The 12,936-nt window shown below is 41.2% G+C and overlaps 1 protein-coding gene across 1 annotated transcript in view; it reads right to left on the reverse strand.

Annotated features, from left to right (window-relative positions):
• Positions 1-12,936, reverse strand: part of Snd1 (staphylococcal nuclease and tudor domain containing 1) — a 432,108-nt gene that overhangs the window by 192,799 nt on the left and 226,373 nt on the right. The gene's annotated exons all lie outside the window — the stretch shown is intronic.

Consider the following 12,936-nt stretch of genomic DNA (forward strand, 5'->3'; position numbering starts at 1 on the left):
GCAGAAGAGAGCCAGGTGGGGGGCAAAGGAAGGAGGAGGAGGAATGAAAGAGGGCTAAGACCCGAGGTAACCAGGTTCGCAACAACATTCCAACTGATGACAGACCTCAGATGAGAATCCATCCTCAACCACTTCTCACACACACTGTGCCCACTACAGAATGAGACATGCCCCTTTAAATTGTGTCCAACTACTATGCTGAGAATAATGTGCGGAGAACGGCACTCAAATAACCAATGAAGCTCTTTTGCATGGTTTCTCCCTAACCTGGAAAGAGAACTTTGATATGAAGAGTCAACTGCAGAATAAAAAACAAACAAACAAAAAATGTAAAAGACTTAATATCAAATGTTGAAAAGTAAGAGACAAGATATTACTGAGAAAGAGTGGTGGTTATGTCTTTCTTTGTGTCTGTCATAATTACACCAAAGGCCCCACTCACACCATCTGGTTCGCTGCCCTTTAGGGAGAGGGTACAGTAAGCAATAGGCTACTGTGCCATATGCTATGATTTAGTACTGCTTGAAAATGTAGTTTAACTCTTAACATGCTGGTGATCCTCAGAAAGTGATACATAGCGTGGGGACGCTGGCAGCTCGACAGAGCAGTACCCGTGCATGTTTAAACCACGTAGGACTCTATTCATCTAGACCTAGGGGAACAGACTTTGCAAAGAAGCAGCACAAAATATGACGGTAAAGTAAGGAGGGAAAGATGCTGTGGCTGGTTCTGTTCTCATTATATGCCCCTCTGCTGCCTGTTTATCTACTGCCAGCATGATATTAATATCTCCAAACCACCATGGAATTAGCACTTCTTAAAATCCACTCCCACAAAGAGGCTGCTCTGCTGGCCACCCCATCTCCTGAGTCACTGCATAAGCATGCTGGCAAATGCTGTCATTATCACAGAGTTGTGTTTGGCAGCACAGAGAAAGCAACAGCCCCAAATCAGCAGATGTAGACATTGATTCATGGTGAGGATTTTCACTAAGGTTGTCACCAAGGGGCCCTACTAGGGCAGTATAGTGGCTACACCCACCAAAGAGCCAGCAAGCTAGAAAGCTAGGAAGTGGCTTGCAAGACAATTCTACTTTTGACGGGTTATGGTGTCTTGGTGATTTTAAATGCCAAGAGAGTAAAGGAATGTTTGTTACTGTATCCTGAGTTACTGAGCACTGACATTTTACAGTCGATGCATGAGGTCTGGGAGGACAAAGTTGGAATGGCAGAGCAAGCAAGGAAATTTTCATAAAAACAGGTTTCGATGTAAAAGTCTGGAGACTATGAAGCAAAACGCTGCAAATGTCTAATGATCCAGCCCCGTTAATACACTCAAATTAATTCCCAGAATTACTGAGTCCCTGCCAGGGACAACCCTTCCCTACTTATCATCCTTGCCCTCCTCATCCATCCAGAAATGTTTGCAAACCAATTGAAGCCTGCCACACAACTTCCCCAGGCCTTAGATTCCCAATTCCCTCCCCTTAAAGCTCAGCAGCTCTTAGCTTCTTTTCCTAATTATGGATTTTCCCTGAAGGAACAGTTGCCAGTGCTCAGCAACAGGAGAGTAAAAACACAGGAGATAATAGCAATCTCATTACTGAGTATTTACTACATTCCAGGCATGTGAGAGTCACATGCATTTCTTCTTCGTGATAAAGCATCAGAAAGCATCATGCTATAACAGTGCAACTATTAACTCACTGTCTGTCTGCTCTGACAGACAGTGTGCCCTGAGTGTGCAGGGCTCCTGGCTATCTTGCTTTATACTCCATTTCCCAGCACAGCCCTGTGCACAGGGGAGGGGGGAGGGAGGCAGGGAGGGAGGGAGGGGAGAGAGGGAGAGAGAGAGAGAGAGAGAGAGAGAGAGAGAGAGAGAGAGAGAGAGAGAGAGAGAGAGAGAGAGAGAGACTGTATGTATGTTTTGTGGAATTAGCTTGTTTAGAATAAAAAGAAAATTTTAAAGTGGAAAAATTACAGCACATTGTTTGTTTTAAAACATCCAGAAAATTGATATACTTGCTAAAGCATAAGAAAATCTCCTAGTCATTCTGTAAATACAGTGCTGGAATTCTAAAAGGATTTCCTTAGCCACGTTTGGCTAGCACAGTAAAAGAAAAAAGAAAAACGAAAGGACAAGAAGTTTTATAGGCTTTCTCTACTTTTTCTGTCTCTTTTCCATTATTCGAGACCACAACTAGAAAAAAGTATGGGAGAGCACAAACAGAATTAGTCTAGACATAGTACTTGACTGTATAGTTTATTTCTTCTGGCTGCTAACAAAATGCCAGGAGATTCTCTCCTGGCAAAAGACAGCTTAGAACCTAACATGAGTGCATTAATCAGGTGCCCAAAATAAAATAAAATAAAATAAAAAATAAAAAGAAAACATTAAGCCATATTCTGTGACATTATATCATTTTCTTGAGTGTGTCAGTAATTCCACCACAATTATAAGGCAGGCACAACGGCTAATTCACAATCAGCATATAAAAAGAGTTCTAACACAACCTTGGCTGTCTAACATTACATCATCTCTCTCTGTATTGGCTAGAAAGAGAATTAATGCTGGGATTGAAATGCTTTTCCAAATGAAAGGAGACATTAAGAGTGCTATCAAACATGAACTGTTGGCGTAATGCAGAATCAGGTGTTCACAGAAAACACATGGGCATGGGGTCACGAGCAGGTTTTCATCTTCCTTTTCGTTTCCATCACCCACTCCTTTTCACACTACAAGCAGATTATAGGAAGCCTAATTTCCCTTCAGAAGACAGTTTCAAACCATTAGTTCCTATAGTCTACAAATGTGGACAAAGGTACATTAAGCCCATGAAAGAGAATTAAGAACTTAAAAAGTGAAATTTTAACTACAGGAAGCTCTAAGCATTTAAACATGTTTTTGATTACCTTTCCCATTGCCTCCCTAGACCTTAATATTGAAAGTAACAGAAAAAAAAATACATTAATGAGTAAGATAATTGTCTACAATTGCTTGGATTGCTTCACGATATATGTGTATAATTTCTCTTTTAAAAATAATTTATTTTTACTTTATATAAATTGGTGTTTTGCCTGCAAGTATGTCTGTATGTGGGAATCAAGTCCCTTGGAATAGGAGTTACAGACAGTTGTAAGCTGTCATGTGGCTGCTGGGAATTGAACCTGGGTCCTCTGGAAAAGCTGCCAGTGCTCTTAACCGCTGAGCCATCTCTCCAGCCCCTGTGTATAATTTCTTAAGTCCGTGGAGTTCCAGAAAAGTTGCACATACTACAAAAAGAAGATAGAGTTCTCTCTGACCCATTTGAAAGCAAGGCTTGATCTGTTTTGCTCTCATCTCCTAATACTTGAGTGTGTAATTCCTATAAATCATGTCATTTTCCCACATTCACAAGAAAACAAAATTAAGATATTAACAGACACATCACTGTCATGTAACCACAAATCAACTATTCTAACGGAATACTTACAAAGGAAAGAACCTACAGTATTAGTTCATGGGTATACATGGGAGATATAGTTGAAGATCACCAGTAGATGCGTGTAACTAAAGACAGCACTGAAGCTAAGCAGCAGCTAGTCCTCTGTATTCATGGTTCCACATGTGTGGAATTCAACCAACTTCTGGATGAAAATATTGACAAAAACAAACAGTTGTGTTCATTACTTAACATGTAATGACATTTTCTTATCATTATTCTCTAAACAATACAACTTAACAACCACTTAGCAGTATTTATACTAGATTAATAACAGTATAAGTAAACTGGGGAAGTTTAAAGTATATAGTAGGCTATGTATAAGCTATATGCAAATACTATGATGTTTTATATATAGGACTTGGCTCAGGATTTTGTGGATTTGGTGTGATGGTGGTGGGGGTGAACTATCCTACAGTCAATCATCCACAAACATCAAGGAACAACTGTACATTAGGGTATGCTGTATTTTTCAATCCCCCACCCCTTCACCCATGACGAAGCTTAATTTGTAAATTAGGTATAATAGGAGATATGGTCATAACAAAACAATGATTAAAAAGATACTGTAATAAAAGTTACATAAGGGGCTGGAAAGATGGCTCAATGGTTAAGAGTACTAGCTGCCCTTCCAGAGGACCTGGGTTCAATTCCCAGCACCGATAAGGCAGCTCACAACTCTAGTTTCAGGAAATCTGACACCCTCACACCAATGCACATAAAATATAAATAAATTATATTTTTAAAAGTTACATGAATGTGGTGTCTCAAAATACTCCTTTATGTTTTCACTTGTTTTACTTTAAAAAAAGAACTTACAACCTCAAGACTTTGGGAGACTGCCCAGTTTGAAACCAGCCTGGCCTACAGTATGAGATCATTTCAAAGGAAGCATGTTGCAGCGTTTCTTCCAGTATCTGAATTGCTGGCATCACTGCTATCGTGGTTTGCAGGACATAATAAGTCAAAATAATAATTACCTGAAGGCAAACAAATGGCATTATCAAAACATTCAACTAAAAAAATCAAGATGCCTACTAACTGGCAAATGGGGGACAATATACACAGTGTGCATACAATATACATGGGAGTTAGCACACACAGTATGCAAAGAATGTACGTGGGGGCAGCACACCCAGTGTGTGCATAGAATGTACAAGGGGGCAGCACACACACTGTGCATAGGATGTACGTGGGGGCAGCAAACACAGTGTGCATGGAAAGGTCAGAGACAAGTCCTATTGTGAGCAGCGTGGCGCAGGATGATGAGGTTTCAGGACTCAGAACAGTGCCTGATCTAAACTTACAAATGATTACTTCTGAATTCTGGACTGCAGTTGACCATGAGGAGTGGATACTATAGGTGTTGTAATTCAGATTCAGGTGATTGGTTAAGGTTCTGTATCTCTTTAAAATGGAACCACCTCTGTCTTTTCTTTGACAACATGGAGTTGAGTTTTGTTTTGCTTTGAAGACAATCTCTCTGTGTATTCCTTGGCTGGCCTGGAACTCATAGAGATCCACCTGCCTCTGCTCCCAAGAGCTGACATTAAAGGCATGTGCCACCATGCTTAGGAGAATCAGCATTTTTGAAAGCTGATAGGACAGGTGTTTTGTCTTGTCTGTTCCTTTGTAATGAGACAACTCGTGTAAATAACACACTGGTAATGGTATATTTGATAACTTGGTTAGAATAGTATCTGCCAGGCATCTCTACTGTAAAGTTACTCTTCCTCTCTGTATTAATAGGCAGTTTGTGAAGAAGCACTGTGAACTATATAATTTTATTCCTCATCACTCCCAAGTTATTCACTGATTTAGCTCTCTTAGTGTCAACTCATAGGATCTCATCTTACACAGAGTTATAATCTGCCGCTATTGTTCTTTGTTTTGGTATTAAATTATTCCCAACATGGAAATAAGGACATACTGGCTCCAGTGCCCTTTGGACAGGTCCCCTATCAGTGTTTGAGCATTTCCTTTCTTCTAGCATGACAGGTTTCAGGCTTATCTTGTATATCTTCCCTAGCTCTGAGATTAGCATTTATCTAAGGAGCCCACATAACAATTTGTATTTATTTCTGCATACATTTATTGAAAACCATACGTGGCAGTCATGAAAACAACATGGCTCTTAGATCTCTGACCACAGAAAGCATAACTGACTGACAACCTAACTGCTGTGCTCTGAAATCCATCACTCCCCCACCCCTTTATTTTTAGCCCAGGCTATGTTTCCCATCAGCCAATAACAGCCCAGTGGGGACATTAAGGCAGCCCCACTACTGAGAGACTTGGGACTCCTCTGACACTTAATTTGGACTTGAGGACTCTCTTAAGCTAGAACAGAATGCCTAAGACTGGATGATTTACAAAGAGAAGACAGTTATTTGGCTCCTGGTCCCAGAGGCTAAGAAGCCTAAGACCATGGTGCTTGTGTCTGAGGTCCTTCATTCTGCATCAGAATACAGTGCTCAGTGAGCATTAAAGAATCCACTCTGGTGACAACTAACCTGTTTCCGGAAAACTATGAAATCTATTCACAATGGCTCTCCCATTAGGTTTCAGTCACCTCTTATTAGGTCCTATTTAGCAACACTGTTGTGTTGGGAAATAGATCCCCAACAGGTAAATTTAAAAGGATACATTCAAAACACTGCAAAGATTCACTATCAGATTAGAGAAAGTTCTCCTTAGAACTGCCCCACAGTTCAGACTCTCAGTATCCAGCCTTCTCCTTTCGCTCAGTTTTCCACAGAAGGCTTTGATCTGGACTGTAGTATGGTCCCACAGCCTCTGACAGCTTCCTTCCATTCTCCCTCAGAAGAGACTTCATATTTCTTGCAAGCCTGGTCCTTCTTGGCATCTGCTTCTTGGAGAAGCTTCACCAACACGACATGATGTAACACAAGCACCTGCACAGCATTCTTCCCTTCCAACTTCTTTCAAGTTCTCTTCTTTCAAGGAAGGGGCTCATCTTTAGTGTGCTTCCCTACAGGATCCATCCTCCTGAAGAGAACCACGCTTGGATCACTGCTGTGTCCTCCTCCTGAGTTGCTGGCTAGGCACTAAGGCCTTGGTCTGAGCCATCGTCCTACATGGAAGTGTGCACCTGGCACACACTCTGTGCTTGTGCGAATGCTATGCCCTCCTATTGGGCCTTGATACTTCAAGTCAGGCCATCCCCTGATAAGGCATGCCTCCTGTGAGCTCTAAGTGCCTGCAGATGAAATGGTCTCCATTTCTCTACAAACATCAACCACCACTAACTTTTCAGAGTCAACTTATGAAAAGACAAGGAGTTTCTCAAGAATGATCTTACCTCATGAGTTAAGTGATTAGACATGATGCATTTACCCATCTGGTTATCATCACAGTCAAAGCTACTGCATATTCAACAGGGAGAATAGAGAGAAGACTTTCCCTATATGCATACATATACCTCTTTCACTCACACATTGTGTGACTTCCATGATTTGGTGCCTAGAAGCAGAGCTAACTGAAATACTTAACGTGATAAATAGAACCGGGGTTAAATGGATAAAGATCTTAAGAGTGGGCAGGGGAATAATAGCTCACACCTCTGCGGGCCCACCCCTTTTGCTCTCCATCTGAAGAGGATAATAGATAACTCAGCACTCCAGGCTCCAAGATTTTTATCTAGGTCCTTTGAGCTTAATATTTTCCACTTAAAAACCATCTGCATTTTATCAGTCACTGTGGTGTCCATGGAGATTACAAAAGGAGAATATTTTCCTTAAGGCAAACACATGTGGGCACATATTTGGAATAAAGCAAACCCACAAAGAAATGCTTTTGTAATATATTTTAGTAAAACTTAAGAAAAGGACTGAATGGTAATTAAAAAAAAAAAAAGTTCAATATATGCAGCATAGTAACCTGTCTATGGGAAGACACATAGCTCAAGTGGATGTATATGTATTCATTTACACACTCGTCATACAACTTTACAATAATTTCAAGACTTGATGGTCAAATTTCATGCATAACACGTCTGTACACTGTGAGACATGAAGCACACAGCTTAGGCTTTTGTCACCTATAATCCCCAAGGGGTACAACAGCATAGGGCTGGAACATTGCCCCTACTGCTTTTTTGGCACACTGGCTATACTTTGGCTGCAGGTGCAGGCATTCTCGCAAGTGCTGGGTTAGAGGTCCCCAGAACTCCAAAGATTTTGGACATACAAATGGCTGGTCTCACTTCTTTCTCATCAGCTGTTCAGACAAATGCGATGCTGGAGCTGATCTACACACCAGAATCTACAGCGTGCTTATATCTGTCTTTGCAACTCAGCTGAGGAGCAAGGAAGCAAAGGTTCAATGAGAAGACTCAATGAAGAGACAGACAGATTAGCAGATTAGGAGATCTTTTGGAACACTCTGTACACATCCATGGGGAAAGTGGGCTTTCTATCTGTATCAGTCCCTCTTCTTGAGGCTCTAACAAGAGCTACTTAAGGCTAACAGTGGGGTATTCAGGCCATTGGGGCAGGGAAGTCATGGCAGCAGGAGTATGCAGCAGCTGGTCACACTGCATCCCAGAGTCAAGGTGCAGAGAGAAAGGAATGCTGATGCTCAGCTTGCTTTCCCTTTTTTATTCCATCCCAGGCTCATGCCATGGTGCTGTCCACATTCAGTGTAGGTCTTTCTTGCTCTGTTAAACCTTTCAGGAAGCATCCTCATAGACACAGCCAGAGATGTACTTCCATGGCCATCCTAAATCCCAGAAAGTTGACAATAATGATTAACTTTGATACTATTCCAAAGCCTAATGGCTTACAGTTCCTCAAACAAGGCTTCATAAAGATGTGCTCACACTAAGACCTCTAGCATTCATATTTAGAGGCAGGAGCTCAGCACTTTTAGGCTGGTGACAGATTTGCCTTCTCTAAGCCAAGGTGGAAAAAAAATATGTCTATAAAGGGTAAGAGCAAAATTCAAAATAAGACAGACTAAGAAACAATAGGCAATGAAGAATAATCTTATCAAGTACTTTCCAACCAGATCTCAAAAAAGGAAAAACCCTATAAAGTGAGAGATAGCTTTTAAAAGCTAATAGGATCATCTTTCCAAGAACTCAAGTTGGATGTTTCCATAACAATGCCTTTGGTCTCCTAGTTTCCACTGGCTGAATGGGTAGCCCTACCTTTTTCCTACCCAGACAGCCAAGAAAAACTCACATAACCAAGCAACATGTGCAGACAGGATGTTTTGTTTCAGAAGCATCAATAATTGGAAGCATTTGAGGTGGTATATCTTTTATAGATTTTCTAAATTTTCTCCCTCCATCTTACCTTTTTTTTTAATCACCTTCCCCCTTAAACTTACATAGTTCTAAAATTGATTCAAATTGATTTTTAAATCTTTTCCATATAAATGTCATCATCAGGATAGTCAGAGAGATCTTGACAGTGGTTAGAGACTCTCTCAGCATTCACAACACTGACTGAAAACTAAAGGGAAGATTCAAATACTTCCACGTCCCTAGTCAGCTTTAGTAATGAGGGCGAAGTGAGAAGGAATCCCAGACAATTACGGACTGAATTTAGGTGCAGTGAGGCTTGGAGCAAAGCATCATCACCAGGGATTCTGAGTGTCTAGTGCCTGTCTTTGACAACCTACCAGTCCAGCTGTGACAGTAAGAGGTATAGTACAGCTCACAAAGAGCCCAATCTCAAATACCCTGGCACAAGAACAAGTTGTTAAAGTTAGAACTCTTGGGCCTACTAGCCCAGCTAATTAAACACAGCATTTAGGAGACTGAGGCAACTCTAAGTTTGAGACCAGCAGGGGCTACAGAGTGAGATCTTGCCCTCATGGCCAAGGGCTATCTATACACTGTAACCTAGAATTTCAATTCTATTATTATGGCCAGGTGTGCTGATGCATGCCTGTAACAACAGCACTCAGGAGACAGAGGCAGGAATGGACCAAGAAGTTCCAGGCCAGCCAGAGCTACTCACTGAGAGTCCATCTCAAGAAGTGAAACAACCAACAAAGAAAAAGAAAAACTCTTGGGAACAATGACTATGTATGTGTATTAATAGATTTAAAAAAATCACTTTTCCTCATGGGGGGTGGGGGATTGATAGTACACTTCCAAACCAACAAAACACCTGGGAAAGTTAGAACAATGATAAGTCTGGAATGCAAGCCATAATTAACACCCATCTTCAAACAGCTGGTGTTTTCTCTGATCTTTAATCACCATAGTAAAAGGAAGAAGAGATCACAGGGCAGGGAATGAAAACTATGAAGACTGATAAGGATGGGCTCAGTCAGACTTTTGGAACACAACAGATGCAGTTAGAAACCAAAGGCTACCCATAAACAGGACTGGTGGAAATGCTTTGTGAATGAATGAAGGAAGTGAAAGAAAAGATGGAAAAGAGGAGAAAAAGAAAAAACTCTCCCTGTGAATACTGCTGCCTTGCAGATAGGTAAACCAATGAATTGCTACAGCATATATCCACTGAAATTGTTAATCACTTAATAATGATTAAACTTAAAAACTAGGCTTACATTTGAGCAGTAATCAATGCCCCAGCCTCAGAGGCCATGCTCCATTGAGTTTCAATAGCATCCTTCAGACTGGGAAGAAAAAAAATAAAACCAAAGGGATCTAGGGTCCCAGCTTTTAAAACTCGAATGATGCTTTCTTCTTCACAGTCACCCTGTCAAAAAGCTCACTTTACATGCTAACATAGCTAAGCACCACACTTTGTACCCATTCCATTCATGTTCTACCTACCACGATGCGCATACTTAACTGGATGATCCTGAAAGAACAACTGAAGGGGAAAACAAGATAAAAACTATGGCTGCGAGAAGTAGAATTAAATGCCTAAGCCCACTTCATAAATCTGGCTAGTGGAGAGTATAGTTCTGAAAATATGGGCCAAAGTGGTTTAGCAAAAGAGCAGAAGAAGCATAACGTCAAACAGTTCTGCTCAGTAAACAGACCATTTTCTTCTGCCCCCAGGATTTCTGCAGTGCTGTAATCTTATTGCCACCTCTTATTTGATAGTCTCATTTATTCAGCAATATCATGGTTATGACTTTATGAGACAAGTAAAACTAGTATTCTACTCATTATGCCAGTTCTTCTCCAAATACCAGGGCACTTCCAAGTTGGCCAAACACCTAAGCAAGTGAGGAAAATGATGAATGTGGCTCCAGCATGAGGAGGCTATTACATAAGTGGTGATAAGACAACACCAACCTTCAAACAGTTAGCATTTATTTCCCTCAATCTCTAACCATCAGTCAAGAAAAAGAAGACGAAGGAATAACAAAGCATGGGCTTGTCTGACTCTCTCTCTGATACCAGAAACATGAGAGTGACCACCAAGGTCATCCCATGGGAGAAATGGGCTCCTTCCATTAAAGACAAGTAGGTGCCTCGTACAGGAGCAAAAAAACACTAGATGTAGCCTTTTAAAATTATTATACGTACATGCGTATGCCCATGCATGGGTATGTGCATGTGACTGTGGGTACCTGGAGCTAGAATTATAGGTGGTTGTGAGCCACCTCAAGTAGGTTCTGGAAAAAGAATTGGGTTCCTCTAGAAGAATAGCAGATGCTCTTAACTGCTGAGCAATCTCACCAGTCCCTAAATCCAGTTTTAAAAAAAAAGTAAATGGTCTAGCAAACACGTGCTTCCAACCCAGCCAAATTGGTCTACTCATTGCTAAATATTCCATGCATTCACATTTCCAACTATTTGCAGGACATGTGAATTGGTGTGATTCATCATCACGTAAAACTCAGCATTTCAAAAATAAAACGCACTTTCCTAGATTAAAAACTTTGCTGAATTGTACCAAATCACCTCCTCCTTCCAACTGCAGGACCAGTATACAGGCAGTCACATAGGCCTGCCATTGGTCTGATTCCAGAAGACAATCTCTGGACTCAAACTTCCATGCTTTCTTTCTCTCATGAATGTTTTCTCTTTTTCTCTTCACCCCAGGTGAGATCTCCACTGTCTCTTTTATGGTCAAACAGCATCCCCTACCTAGTTTTGCTGCAGTGCTGAACAATCCTTAACACTGCCAGCTCAACTGTTTCAAAGCATTTAGATGACAAGTAGTCCTCATTCTCAAATTCACCACAACCACCACCATCGAACATGTTCTTGGAAGGTTTCAACGTAGAAACAAGCATGAACTTCCTCTATCTGAAATGATGTTGTGGAAGGGCAAGAAGGTATGAACTCAACTAGGGGGATGGGGAGAAGAAACAGGAAAGATAGAAGAGAGGAATAGAGGAGAGAATATGGGATTGGGGGAGGCTAGGAAGACTGATCTTTACTGAGTCCTCTTCTAAATACTTTCCAGTTGTCGTCTCATTTGATTGCCACACAATTCTGAGGACACGAGTAGAAGACACAAAGTAGGAACTTGTGTCACCTCTATGAGCAATAGAGTCATGTATATCCAAGAGGCTGCAAGTAGAAGGGCAGCATTTTAGTCTGACAAAGACCTTGCCAAGCACCCTATCCCAAATCTATCAATGTCTGCTGACAAAGCTTACTCATATTCACTGAAAGATTGTTGGAGCAATAGGGGCTACTGTGGGGGCTACTATAGGACAGTCATTTTAGCACGCAATAGCTTACCTAATCTTTCTATCAATACTGAGGAAGACATGCCTCCCCCCCCCCCAAAGAGTGAATCCTTTCGGTCTTGCAGCATGATATCCTACTGTTATGAGGCAGAGCTGCAACCAGAAGCCAAGTTTTCCTGATTCTAAATCTTGTGTCTTATCACTAAACAGTGCCACACACGACAGCAAGAGACTATTATACTACAGTGTAGCCTTCACTGGCCTCTCTAGCCCTTCTCCAGGAAGCCCCTTCCACCTTTCTGTGATGACTCCTGCAGTGCACTTCTGGGCTACTCCCAGGCCTGGCACCCAGTCTCTGTGGCCCGTGATGGCATGCACATTTAGCACTTACCATCATTGCTATGGATTATTGTCTTCCTTCCTGTACACATCTTGTCATATCACCTAGACTGTATTCCCTACTGGTCTATGAAAAGTCACACACTTAGTAGGCACTCAATAAATATTTATTGGCTAGCAGATTGATTTCACTCACTGAGTTCCCAGGGGGTTCTGTAGACTGTCAGATGAAAACAAAGTAATAACTGACTGAGTCATAGAATTTTTGAGCAAAAAGAGTCCACAGAGATAAACTAATCCAAATGCTTCCATATAGAGATGAAGATAGATCCAGAGACAAACTCAGAAAAGTTATAAACGAGCTGTTTAAGGGAAAAACAGAGACAGACACCATCACAATGGGTATCTAAGAGCCCTCTGAGTCTCAAACCATTTCCCTTTATTATACTGCAGTCCTTTAAAAAATTCTATGAAATGGAAATAAATATAATGTGCATGTGAATTATCTAAGATACCCTTAA

This window comes from Peromyscus leucopus, chromosome 3 (genome assembly GCF_004664715.2).
Source record: "Peromyscus leucopus breed LL Stock chromosome 3, UCI_PerLeu_2.1, whole genome shotgun sequence".
NCBI lineage: Eukaryota > Metazoa > Chordata > Mammalia > Rodentia > Cricetidae > Peromyscus > Peromyscus leucopus.